Here is a 13,255-nt window from a genome sequence, read left to right on the forward strand (position 1 = left end):
ATAAGACCCTGGGTATGCCAGCATCCATCCATCTCTCTCTCTCTCTCTCACACACACACACAAAAAAAAAAAAAAAAAAAAAAAGGAAAGAAAAGAAAAAAATCTATGGTAAAACTACAGGACAATTAAAATAGTAAGAAAAAGAATTTCTCAAATCTGCAAAATTAATAAAATGGTAGAGATACTAGCTTCTTCCATTTTTTATTTTTAAGGGTTATGGGGAAGGAGGGAAGGGGGAGAGAGAGACACACACAGAAAAGAAAAAGTTCTCAATTTCTAAGAATTAACTGTAATATGTACAACTAAGAAATTTTGTCCGTATTAAATATTTTTACCTTTTCTTCGGGGTGCCGGGGATGGAACCCAAAGCCTTAGGAATACTAGACAAGTACTCTACTACTGAGCACTACTCCAGCCCCACTTAAATATTTTAAAACAAATTTGCACTTGGGGTAGTAAGGACAAGAAGTCAACAAGCTAATTCTCAAAATAGTGATACCCCTTTTTAAATTTCTGCCATCTAGATTATCAATGGCAAGGATGGCTTCCAGTTGACATCATTAAACTTTTATTGCCATTCATTCATTACTCCTCACCCCCCCTTCCCCCACCACCTCTCTCTTTCTGGTACAGGAGATAGAACCCAGGGGTCCTTTACCACTCAGCCACATCCCCAGTTTTTCTTAATTTTGTTTTTCCTTTTGTGACAAGGTCTCTTGCTAAATTGCTGTGGCTGGCCTAGAATTTGAGATCTTTCTGCTTTAGCTGGATTACAGGGGGGCGCAAACGTGTGGTCTGTTATGTATTTCTTCTTGAGTCTATTGTGACTGCTAATGTGGTTAGGAAGGTAGTTTCTATTGCTGAATATAGAATCCCATAAGTAAAATAACAGCAAGGTAATTGTGACCTAGGTCTAACCTCACCCTTTTCAGCAAAAATACAAATGGAATGAGACAGTAATACTCAGGAAAATGGGGGGGGCATGGGAGGAATGGGGGAACTTTAGATAGGGCAAAGGGGAGGTAGGGGAAGAGAGGGGGCATGTGGGTAGGAAAGATGGTGGAATGAGATGGACATCATTACCCTAATCAATACATGTATGAAGACATGAATGGTGTGACTCTACTTTGTGAACAACCAGGGACATGAAAAGTTATCCTCTATATGTGTACTATGAATTGAAATGCTTTCTGCTGCTGTCATGTATAACAAATTAGACTGAATAAATACTCAGGAAAATGATCATTATCTACAAGAATACTCACCAGATATGTACAAATCTTTTTTTTTTTTTTCTTTTGGTACCCGGTATTGAACTCAGGAGCACTGGACCACTGAGCCACATCCCCAGCCCTATTTTGTATTTTATTTAGAGACAGGGTCTCATTGAGTTGCTTAGTACCTCGCTTTTGCTGAGACTGGTTTTGAACTCGCGATCCTCCTGTCTCAGTCTCCCCAGCCTCTGGGATTACAGGGGTGCACCACCACACCCGGTTGTACAAATCTTAATAGTTCTACTTTTGACCTACCATGGAATCTGTGAAGTAACTCGCCAGCTTATTGATTTATTTTTTGGGGGAGGGGGAACCTAGAGGCAAAAATTTCTAATTTTTCAAACCATTTGCTTCTTCTTGAATAATTTTTTAAAACGTTGTCGAAAATACTTTGCAAAGTTTGCATGATAGCGAAATGACTCTGAATGGGAATGTGTAAATAAGGAGTCGCCACTTAAGGAGGCAGGGGGGTACCTATTATTTCAATGAACAATTTCCATATTTGGAGCTCCCATCCCAAAATCTCGGCAGAAGTAGCGAAACCGTCAGCGGTCGAACACTCCTAGCGCGGGTCTCTCCCGGGCCTCCTGACTCCTCAGTCACGGAGGGGAACTGAAACTCCACGTCCCTTTGGGCACTCTCCTCAGTGATCTTGAGCTACTCAGCACCACTTTCCATATCTTTGAAAACCCCAAGAAGAGCAGCCGCCACCTGCCTGAGGTCTGACGACGAGTCTCAGCCCCGCAGGAACCGTGCCCAGCAGCGCCCCGAGCACTCGCTTTCCGCGCAGCTCGGTGCCCGCCCGGCCCGAATTGTGGAGGCGGAGAGTAACCCCACCAGTCAGCCTCGGACCCCAAGGTGGTCGAGGTGAGGTTGGGGGGAGGCGGTGGAGGAGCGCCGGGGCCCCGCCGCTTTGGCCCACCTCGGGGGCGGGGCTCAAGATCGGTCCCGCCCCGCCCCGGGCCCGCCCTTCTCCACCCCTCCCCCACCCCTCCCCCACCCCTCGTCCCCCGCCCCCGCAGTAGGAAAGGGAGAGGGAGGAGGGAGGAAAAGTGCTGTTCTGTGGAAAGGGGCGGAAGGAGGGGAGGAAAAAAAAGAAAAAGGGAACAGAAACATGGCGGTCAGCTGTCGGGACGGCCACGCCGCTGGCAGCTCGTAGGCCATCCTCCGTTCACACTGTCGGGCCGCCCCGAGTCGCGGTGCCGGCACCGGTTGGTGCCCTAGGCCGTTACCCCTAGTGCGGGCGGCGCCCCCTGAGACCCAACCCGCGAAGCGGCGCAGGCGCAGATCGGCCGAGGCGGCCGAGGCCGCTGGAACGAGTCCCCGGCCCTGCCCTTCGCTGCAGAAGGCGCCCAGGCCGAGAAGCCGGCACTTTCATGCCCCAGGAAGGCGCCTTGTCGAAGTGGTGCTGACGCGGGAGCCGGCGGCAGGTGGGTCTGCGGCGCGGGGCTTTTGGCGGAGAAACTCCGGGTTGCGCCTCCGCGGCGCTGCGCTTCTAGGCGGGACGGCGCCGGGCAGGTAGCAACTCCGAGGTTTGAGTTGCGAGCGGCCCGCCCGCCGGGGGCGCCGAGGAGGCGGAGAGGGATCCGGACCCGCACTCCTGGCCTAGTTTCTCTAGTTTTCGGGGGACAGGGAGTCCTCACAGGCTCGCGGTGCGCTGGGGGAGAGGCTGCGGCTGGAAGGGCCTTCTCGTGGCGCCGCCCGGGCTCTGGAGACTCACTGGCGTGCAGGCGCGAGGGGCCTGGGCCCGAGGGACCGCCCGGACCTCTGCCGCCTAGGTGGGGAGCCGGGTGGTGGGGGGTTGGGGCCGGGGGCTCCCGGGGGATCGAGAGCGCCAGCGGGTGGCGGTGTTTGCAGAGAGGTTGGGGTACGGAGGGGTTCCGGGGGAAGAGCGGGGGTGCCCGGGCAGGTGTCGCAGGTGAATTGAGGACATTTCCTCCTCGCCGTGCGGTGGCTGAACCTTAGGGCTTTGTTGGGGATGACTTGTAACGAAGGCCGGTTCTATCCAACTCCCGAGTGACTAAACACAATTAAAGCCAACCAATGAGCCTCTAGTGCTGACTCCTGTAAAGTGCTGTACCTTTTCTGTATTGAAGATGCTGTCATGTCCTTTTTTCCTCTTTTTTTTTTTTTTCTGCTTCCGCGGCCTTTTCCCTCCCAAAGACCGTGCTTCATCAGAGCAGATAAGGAATAACCCAGTTTTAAATGGTATGTGGGGTTCTTCCACACGGGAAAATTTAGGGCAGTAACCGTAGTTACTTGAGTAAATATGAGAGTGTAATTTCCAGTAGCGAACCCTTGGCTGCTTGTGTGCTTGTCTCAGAAATTGTCTGATACTGTAACCTGAGAAATTGATCTCCTGAGTCTGCTTTAATTGTGTACAAGCCCAAGTTAAGGGGTTCTTCCGAAACCACAATTCACGGTAGGAGTAGATTTTCCCTTCAGGTTTCCCAGTTTAGAGGGTGACGGGCGTGTAGTTCTGACGTGCTTAGTTACTAACTTCTCAGTAAATGTTTAATTTGGGATGATTATGTGTATTAAGCTATGTATTTTGTGTTTGTTTTTTTGTTTTGTTCGTTTTTGGGTACATCCTAAAAGAGTGGAATTAACTACAAAAGGAAAACTTCATCTCTGTGCATGAAAGGATACGTATTCTCTTGCTCACTATAACTTAAAAACAAAACAAAACAAAAAACCCAAACCAAACCAACAAAAACTTATTTTCTACCCTGTTCTTTGTATTACTGTTAGAGAGTTGTAAATTGCCTTTTTTTGTATGTGAGACTAGGAACTCAGAAATAAACTTAGATTTGTGTTCATGAACATGATCTGTCTCATAGGCTTACTTTCTTTTTTTCTTTTTTTTTTTTTTTAGAAATGTCAAGGAGTTTTCTGCTACTCAGTCCACACTTTTCCCCCATTGGTATCCCGTTTTACCAAGTTGCAAAATAGTTGAGATTAGGGGTCTAATCTCAGTTGACTTTGTCCAGTGGTACCTTACCTAATGTACAACTGTTAAGGCTTATTAATTTGGTTAATAGAAAAGCTATGATGTTAGAATTGTTGAAGTTGTGGGTTGGAGCAACTTCTGTATAATTTGTTAACGAATGCATTCTGTTGTTGAGAGTAAATGTAGTATTTGTAGTATAAACTTGAGCTTTTAGTTGCAGAAATTGGCAACAGAGTTGGTGTGTAGAAACTGTTCTTAAAAGCGTTTTAAATTACAAGGAACTGCAGTGGTGTGTAGGTTGTAACAATTCATGATGCTAGACTTAGAAGGTTATTTGGGCCAGGAGCTCTTTCTAAAGAAACAAGTTTTGTAACAAAAAAGCTAATTTGTAGCTATATGCAAGGGATTTTGCATGATAAATAATAACCAGGAAACTTTGCTCTTTGTTTATTGGCCAATTAAGACCAAAACATTTCATATTTTCATTGTAGTTTCCTGCCAAGACAAATACTGGTTTTGCATTGGCTTTACTCCTCAGTTTGAAGACCAGGTTTCAGTCTTGTGCTTACATCTTAAGTGCAGGTTGTAAAGTGAAAAAGAAACTTGCTGAGTCAGTGACAAGTTGTCTCATTTGATTTTCTGATTTGGAAAACAGTTTGTTATAATTTGAATTTCCAGTTTAATATGCTTGCTGAAACAGTAGGGCAGATAAACTTTCACAATATATGAATTATATGTTATCATCTGTAAGCTGATACCACAAGTTGTACCTCTTCTTTTCAACTGTCAATTTAACAGACTTGTATTAATGGGGTACTTTGTGGTAACGGAAAACTCCTTGAAGATTAGGAAGTCAAACAACAATAAGTGCTGGAGAGGATTCGGGGAAAAGGGCACTCTTGTTCATTGCTGGTGGGACTGTAAATTGGTGCAGCCAATTTGGAAAGCAGTATGGAGATTTCTTGGAAAGCTGGGAATGGAACCACCATTTGACCCAGCTAGTCCCGTTCTCGGTCTATTCCCTAAAGACCTAATAAGAGCATGCTACAGGGACACTGCTACATCGATGTTCATAGCAGCACAATTCACGATAGCAAGATTGTGGAATCAGCCTAGATGCCCTTCAATAGATGAATGGATAAAAAAAATGTGGCATTTATACACAATGGAGTATTACTCTGCATTAAAAAATGACAAAATCATAGAATTTGGAGGGAAATGGATGGCATTAGAGCAGATTATGCTAAGTGAAGCTAGTCAATCTTTAAAAAACAAATACCAAATGACTCCTTTGATATAAGGGGAGTAAACAAGGACAGGGTAGGGACGAAGAGCTTGAGAAGAAGATTTACATTAACAGGGATGAGAGGTGGGAGGGAAAGGAAGTGAGAAGGGAAATCGCATGGAAATGGAAGCCGATCCTCAGGGTTATACAAAATGACATATAAGAGGAAAGGAGGGGTAAGACAAGATAATACAAATGGAAGAAATGATTTACAGTAGAAGGGGTAGAGAGAGAAAAGGGGAGGGGAGGGGAGGGGAGGGGGGATAGTAGAGAATAGGACAGACAGCAGAATACATCAGACACTAGAAAGGTAATATGTCAATCAATGGAAGGGTAACTGATGTGATACAGCAATCTGTATACGGGGTAAAATTGGGAGTTCATAACCCACTTGAATCAAACAGTGAAATATGATGTATTAAGAACTATGTAATGTTTTGAACGACCAACAATAAAAAAAAAAAAAGAAAGGAAGAAATGGGGGGAAAAAAGGAAGAGGGGGATGGAGAAGAGAAAGAGGAGAGGGTAGGAGGAAGAGAAAGAGGAGCAGCAGGAAAAAAACTATTCCTGCTACCTGCGTCCCCCTCCATCTATGCCTCATGTCCTTTATGTTCTCATAGCAAAGCGTGGAAGTGTTCTGTATTCACTATCTCCATTTTTCAATTCCTGTTTCTTTAAAATCCACTTCAGTGAGCCTTGTATCTCCAAGACTCTGCCAGAACGAGATGCCCCCTTTTAAGGTCTCCGATGGCATCCAGCCTAATCCAACAGTCAAGGGCCTGTCCTCATCTTACTTGATCTCTCAGGGATATTTGAGGGGATTGACCACTGTGTCCTCCTGGAAGCTGTCCTCTCTGGCTTTCCATGGTAGATTGCACTAGCAGGTGCCATTCTTCACTACTCCCCACATGCGCACACTCTGCCATGATTTTGGAGCTCCTCCCACCAAATAGAAGGAGTCTGTTTTCCTGGGCTTGACAAAAAAAAAAAAAAACAAACAAACAAACAAAAAAAAAAAACAAAAAAAAACTCCTTGAAGAGTTAAAACTTGGGGGAACAATTCAAATAGTTTGCTTGGTATAAAACCATAGGTCTTTAGCATCAGATTATAGGACATTCCAAAATTAATTAATTTTATTATTTGAAATTTACAGTTAGTATTTGTGGAAAGAACGTCGCTTATAAACTTAAAATTAAAACCCAGAAATTTCACATACATATGTAGGTATATGGATATAAAAAAGTTTAATGTGGTATTTGATTTTTTTTTTTAAACCAGGAATTGAACCCATGGGTGCTTAACCACTAACCCACATCCCAGTTCTTTTTATTTTTTATTTTGAGATGGGGTCTTACTGAGTTGCTTAGGGCCTCCCTAAATTGCTGAGGCTGGCTTTGAAATCACCATCCTTCTGCCTCAGCTTCCTGAGTCCCTGGCTTATAGGTGTGTGCCACCATGCTTGTATTTGAACGTGTTTTTTTTTTTCCTTTTTTTTTTTTTTTTTTTTTGAGGATCAGGGTACTGGGGATTGAACCCAAGAGTGCTCAACCACTGAGCTGCATCCCCACTCCTTTTTATTTTTATTTTGAGACAGGGTCTCACTAAGTTGCCCACACTGGTCTTGAATTTGTGATCCTTTTGCCTCATTCTCCAGGGTTGCTGGAATTATAGGCATGTGCCACCATGTCAGGGTGAAAACTTTTACTTAGAAAAAAATATATTATGATTAAAGGAATTCAAAACAAAAATTTAAAATTATTGCCACTTGTCTCCCAGTTCCTGTTACAGGGGATTGAACCCTAAGATACTCTACCTATGAACTTTATCCTCAGTCCCCTGCCCCCTACCTCCTTTTTGAGGCTGAGTCTTACTAAGTTGCTGAAATAAAATTTGTAATCTTCCTGACTCATTGCTACTCCCTCACTCCAGTTGCTGGGCCCTGCTTCATTTATTTCTTAATTTCTTCATTATTTCTGAAAGCATAAATGTTATATCTTTTTTAATTATGGAAAAAGGATCTGTTCTGTTGGGATAAAAATATGACTAACATATCAAAAAGGTGAATCTTGAAGTCTAGTAGGGTAATTAGTCCTATAAATAAGTACCATAAGTATAACACACTAATATAGAATAGTGTAAAAGATGAAGCAGAGAGAATCACCCAACTTTGTATGATTCAGCAGAGATGGTTACATAATAGGAATCATTTAATTTAAATTTTGTTGTTGTTGTAGTAGATGGACATAATACCTTTATTTTATTTATTTTATGTTGTGCTGAGGATTGAACCCAGTGCCTTATACATGCTAGGCAAGCACTCTATCACTGAGTCACAACCACACTGAGCTACAACTACAGTCCAGGAGTCATTTAATTTAAAATTCAAAGAATGCTCCTAATTGGCACAAAGTAATGAAAGAATGTGACAGATTTAATTAAAATGCAGTAATTTAGTATATGAGCATAGGTAGTTTTGGAGGGCAATGGATATTAAGCTGGGGGGATTAATGGGGACTATGTCATGGAGGGGCTTAAACCTCCAAGCTGGACACGGTGGTGCATTCCTGTAATCCCAGTGGCTTGGGAGACTGAGGCAGGAGGATCACAAGTTTAAGGCCAGCCTCAGAAACTCAGAGGGACTGTCTCAAACAGGTGACTCAGTGTGTTAAACGTCTATGAGTTCAATCCCTGGTACCAAAAACAGAAAAGAAGAAAGGAAGGGAAGGAAGAGAAGAAGGGAAGGGAGGAAGGGACTTAAGGAAGGGAAGGGAGGGAGGGAGGATGAAGAGCCAGTTAAGGATTTTAAACTGTTACATATCTTTTACTTCATGCTTTGTTTGTGCTAAAATTTTTTAAATTGGTCTATTATAATTATACATAATGGTGTGATTCATTGTTATATATTCATAAATGCATACAATATAACAGCATAATTTGGTCATTGTTGCTCCCCAGTATCTCCCCTTCTCTTGCTCCATTGCCCTGGTCCCATCTTCACTCTACTGGTCTCCTTTCTATTTCCTTTTCCTTTTTTCTTTCTTTGTCAGTACCCAGCAGCTCTGTATTGCTGATCTACACCCCCAACCCTTTTTAAATTTTTATTTTGAGACAAGATCTCCCTAGACTGTTGAGTCTGGCCTCGAATTTGTGATCCTCTTGAGTTGCTGGGATTGTAGATGTGCATCACCATGCAGGCCACCCTTCTATTTTTATGAGATTCCCCACTCCCATTTTTTTTTTCTTTTTCCTCTCCAGTTTCCACATATGAGAGAAAACACACATTCCTTTACTTTATAAGTCTGTCTTAGTTTGCTTAACATGATGCTCTAAAGTTTCATCCATTTCCTGCAAATGACATAATTTAATTCTGTTTTGAAGGATGGACTGGGAGAGTAGCTTTTATGAGGCTGCAGGTTCATTTGTTAGAAGATATTGAAGGCAATTGATAATAGTACTAATAGCATGAGGGAGGGGAAAACATACATCCTGAAAACAAACTTTTTCTTCTGGCCCAGGGGCCTTAACTCTTTAGCCTTATTTTCTCCTTATCCACGATGTACCAGTTACACCAGCCTATTTTCAACTTCTTTACCTCAGTGCCTTAACATGATTCCATTTGCATGCTACCCTTGCTGAGAGCTCTTTCCTGATCATGGTATCTAGTTATGGAGATGGGTTATTGCCTATCAGATTATCTTGCTATCTGTAGAATTTTTTTTGCTTCCTTTTTCACATTTGGTCTACTTAGTAATTTTGCAGCTATATGCAGTCTGTTTCCTTTTTACAATTTTAAATGTATTTTTGCTCTTTCTGTTTCATTGATCTTTATTTGGGTCTCTTTAATTTCCTCAGCTGTGTTTTGTAATTTTTATTTTACAGTTTTGTATATATTTTGCTCAGTTTATCCCTAAGTATTTCACATTTTATTTTTAAATATTTTTTTAGTTGCCAATGAACTTTTATTTTCATTATTTATATGTGGTGCTGAGAATCAAACCCAGTGCCTCACACATCCTAGTCAAGTGCTTTACTACTGAGCCACACCCCCAGTCCATATTTCATGTTTTTGGATGCTATATGTTGCTAATGATCCTGTATTTAAATTTTTTTCCAGTTTTTGGTGTATAGAAGCACAAATGATTGTTTTGTATATTGACTTTGCATTCTGTTACATTAGTAAACGTAATTTTTACTTCCAGTTGATTTCTATTTCTTTATTTCTTTCTTATTTTCTTTTCTTTTTTGGTGGTGGATGTTACCAGAGATTGAACCTGGGGTGATTTACTACTGAGCCACATCTCCAGCCATTTTTAATTTTTATTTTGAGAGAGAGTCTTGCTAAGTTGCTCAGGCTGGCCTTGAACTTGTGATCCTCCTGCCTCAGCCTCCTGAGTCAGTGGGATTATAGGCATGTGCAATCATGCTGGACTCGGAATAGCTTTATTTCTTTTTCTTGCCTTTATGATTTCCTTCTTTCTGCTTTCTTTGGATTTGTTTTTGTAATTCTTTCTCAAATTTCTTTTTCTTTTTTTTAATATTTATTTTTTAGGTGTAGATGGACATAACACAATGCCTTTATTTTTATGTGGTGCTTAGGATCGAGTCTGGGTCCTGCCCGTGCTAGGCGAGCGCTCTACCGCTGAGCCACAATCCCAGCCCATCTTTTTCTTTTTTTAAAAAGGTTAATCTTTAAAAAAAAATTTTTAGTTGTAGATGGACACAATACTTTTATTTATTTTTTTAATGAGGTGCTGAAGATCAAATCCAGTGCCTCACACATGCTAGGCATGTGCTCTACCACTGAGCCCCAACCCCAGCTCCTCTATCTTAAGGTTGAAATCTAGATTTAAAAAAAAATTTTTTTTTAGATGTATGGACCTTTATTTTATTCGTTTATTTATATGTGGTGCCGAGAACTGAACCCAATGCCTCACACATGGCTAGGAAAGCACTCTACCACTGAGCCACAGCTTTAGCCCCAAAGATTTTTTTTTTTTTCCTTCAGTTCTAGAGATTGAACCCAGGACCATATGAATGCTAGGTAAGTACTACCATTGAGCTACATCCTCAGCCCTTTTTTTCTTTTTTAAAATTTGATTTTGAGACAGAGTCTTGCGATAGGGCATGGTGGTGCACTCCTGTAATCACAGTGGCATGGGAGGCTAAGGCAGGAGCATTGCAAGTTCAAATCCAGCCTGAGCAATTTAGCAAGGCCTTCCATAGCTTAGTGGGATATTGTCTTTAAATAAAAAATAAAAAGGGCTGGGGATGTGTGCAGTGGTTAATTGCCTTGGGTTCAGTACTGGGTACCAGCCAGATTGCTCAGGTCAACCTTGAACTTGTGGTCCTCCTGCCTTTTGATTTACTAGTATTATATGCATATGTCATCCATGCTAAGATGAAGTTTAAACAATTGATTTGAGACCTTGCTTTATTTCAGATGAAAGTGTTCAGTGCTATACATTTTTTTCTCCAAGCACTTCTTTAACTGAATTCTACAATTTTGGTATGTTTATTTATTTATTTTTTTTAGAGAGAGAGAGAGAGAGAGAGAATTTTTTAATATTTATTTTTAGTTTTCGGTGGACACAACATCTTTATTTTATTTTTATGTGGTGCTGAGGATCGAACCTAGTGCCCCTCGCATGCCAGACGAGCACACTACGGCTTGAGCCACATCCCCAGCCCTTTTTTTTTTTTTAAATTTTTTTTTTAGTTGTAGATGGATACAATACCTTTATTTTATTTATTTTTATATGGTGCTGAGGATCGAACCCAATGCCTCATACGAGCTAGGAAAGCACTCTGCCACTGAGCCACAATCCTAGCCCTGGTATGTTATATTTTCCATTTTCTTAAGTTTAAAACATTTTGTAATTTCCTTCTGAACCCTGAATTATTTAGAACTGTGTTTGATTTCCAAGTGTTTTGGGCTGTGTGTAGCTCAATGGTAGAGTGCTTGTCTAGCATGTGTGAGGTCCTGGGTACTATCCACTATATCAACATAAAAAAAAAAAAAACAAATGAAATAACAACAACAAACAATTAGCTGGGTATCTCATAAGTAACAAATTTACTTAAAACAATTTCCACACGTTTGGACATTTTCCTGTTGTCACTGATTTTGGTACTCAAATTGAATCTTCTTTAGCTTAAAAGAGTACCTCATTTCTGTCATTTTTCTAAGGACCTCTGGTATGTTTCAATGGAAAATGGTTTTAAGAAACAAAGAGCTAGGTGTCAAGTATGTTTGTGAATAGTGGGTGACACTGTTCCTGGGATTATTTTTAGCAGAAAGACAGAAAAAAAAACATACACACATAGAAGCATGTACCCCCCCACCCCCCACCCCCACCCCCTGCCCCAAATCCCTGGCTCTTTTATTTTTTATTTTGAGACAAGGTCTTGCTAAATCGCCTTGACTCCAGTTTGTTTTTCTCCTACCTCAGCCTCTAAAGTGCCTTGGATTTATTTATAGGTGTGTATCACCTCACCCAGCTTTTTTTTTTAAATAACTTAATTTCATTTATTTATATATAGTGCTCAGTATTGAACCCAGGGCCTTGCATGTGTGAGGCGAGCGCTTTACCACTGAGCCATAACCCCAGCCCCTCACCCAGCTTTTTTCTAATGTTTTAAAAGTTAGAGATTTACACAGAAAAGCTGACTTCTGGCTTTTCTTAAAAAGACAAAAAGGAAGTTCTGTTTTTTCCAAGTTCATGTGGCAGTTAACTACTGGATGGACCCTAGTGGCAGTGATTGCCTGTGCTCACAGGGTTATTATATCTTATTGGCATTTGTGGTTGCAACATTTTCTAAAGCACTCCTTTGCAGAATTTCCAGTGGTAGGTATGACAGTAGAGAATTACTTTGGTTTGTGATGAGAAAGAGGAATTCATATCATCTGAAATGACTATTTTTTAGGTTCCCTGACCAGCTGGTGTAACTGACCTTAATAATGTTCTCTAAAAGGAATGATCAAGTCCCTGTTCTAAATTGTTTAATGTAGCAAATAACTTTAATAAAACTGTACTTTGTGGTTTAAACAAAATCCATTATTCATTTTGCATGGTTTGTTACACTGAGGAACAGACAGACATTTTTGAAGTTTAAAAAATATATTTTTGTTACAATGAGAAGAATTGTGTGACCTATATTGAGTATTGTAAATTGAAGTTAATAATTTTTTGATGCTAATGAATTTATTTATTGGAATGTATGCCTTTCCGACTAGTAAGGTGACATGAACTTGATTATGAAAGATTATCTTCATTATAGTTGGAAAGTGAATTAATTATTAAACTATATAGCTAAGCTGATTTTACATATAATTTTTTCTTTCTTTTTTTGTTTTTGAGAGAGAGAGAATTTTAATATTTTATTTTTTTATTTTTCGGCGGACACAGCATCTTTCTTGGTATGTGGTGCTGAGGATCGAACCCGGGGCGCATGCATGCCAGGCAAGCACGCTACCGCTTGAGCCGCATCCCCAGCCCCATTTTTACATACAATTTTTTCTTTAAAAGCTTTTGTTAATACAAAGTGTTGGCATGGATGTAGAGAATGCAGAAACTTTGTATACCTAGGTAGGAATATAGTTTGGGATAATCATTATGGAAGACATTATGGAGAGTCTCCAAGAAAATTAAAAATAGAACTATCATATGATCCAGCAATTTCTCTTCTAGTCTGCATCTGAAGGAAATAACATCAGTATCTTGCTATATCTGTACTCCCAAGTGTAT

General features: G+C 41.0%; 1 protein-coding gene across 2 annotated transcripts in view; it reads left to right on the plus strand.

Moving 5' to 3' along the window:
- The first annotated feature begins 2,400 nt into the window (after positions 1–2,400).
- Positions 2,401–13,255, plus strand: part of Dennd4c (DENN domain containing 4C) — a 104,570-nt gene continuing 93,715 nt past the window's right edge. For both annotated transcript variants that reach the window (XM_077797048.1, XM_077797049.1), the window contains exon 1: positions 2,401–2,704. The gene's annotated coding sequence lies outside the window, so the exon portion shown is untranslated. The remainder of the gene's footprint in view (positions 2,705–13,255) is intronic.

The sequence above is a fragment of the Urocitellus parryii genome, chromosome 4 (assembly GCF_045843805.1).
Source record: "Urocitellus parryii isolate mUroPar1 chromosome 4, mUroPar1.hap1, whole genome shotgun sequence".
In the NCBI taxonomy this organism is placed as follows: Eukaryota; Metazoa; Chordata; class Mammalia; order Rodentia; family Sciuridae; genus Urocitellus; species Urocitellus parryii.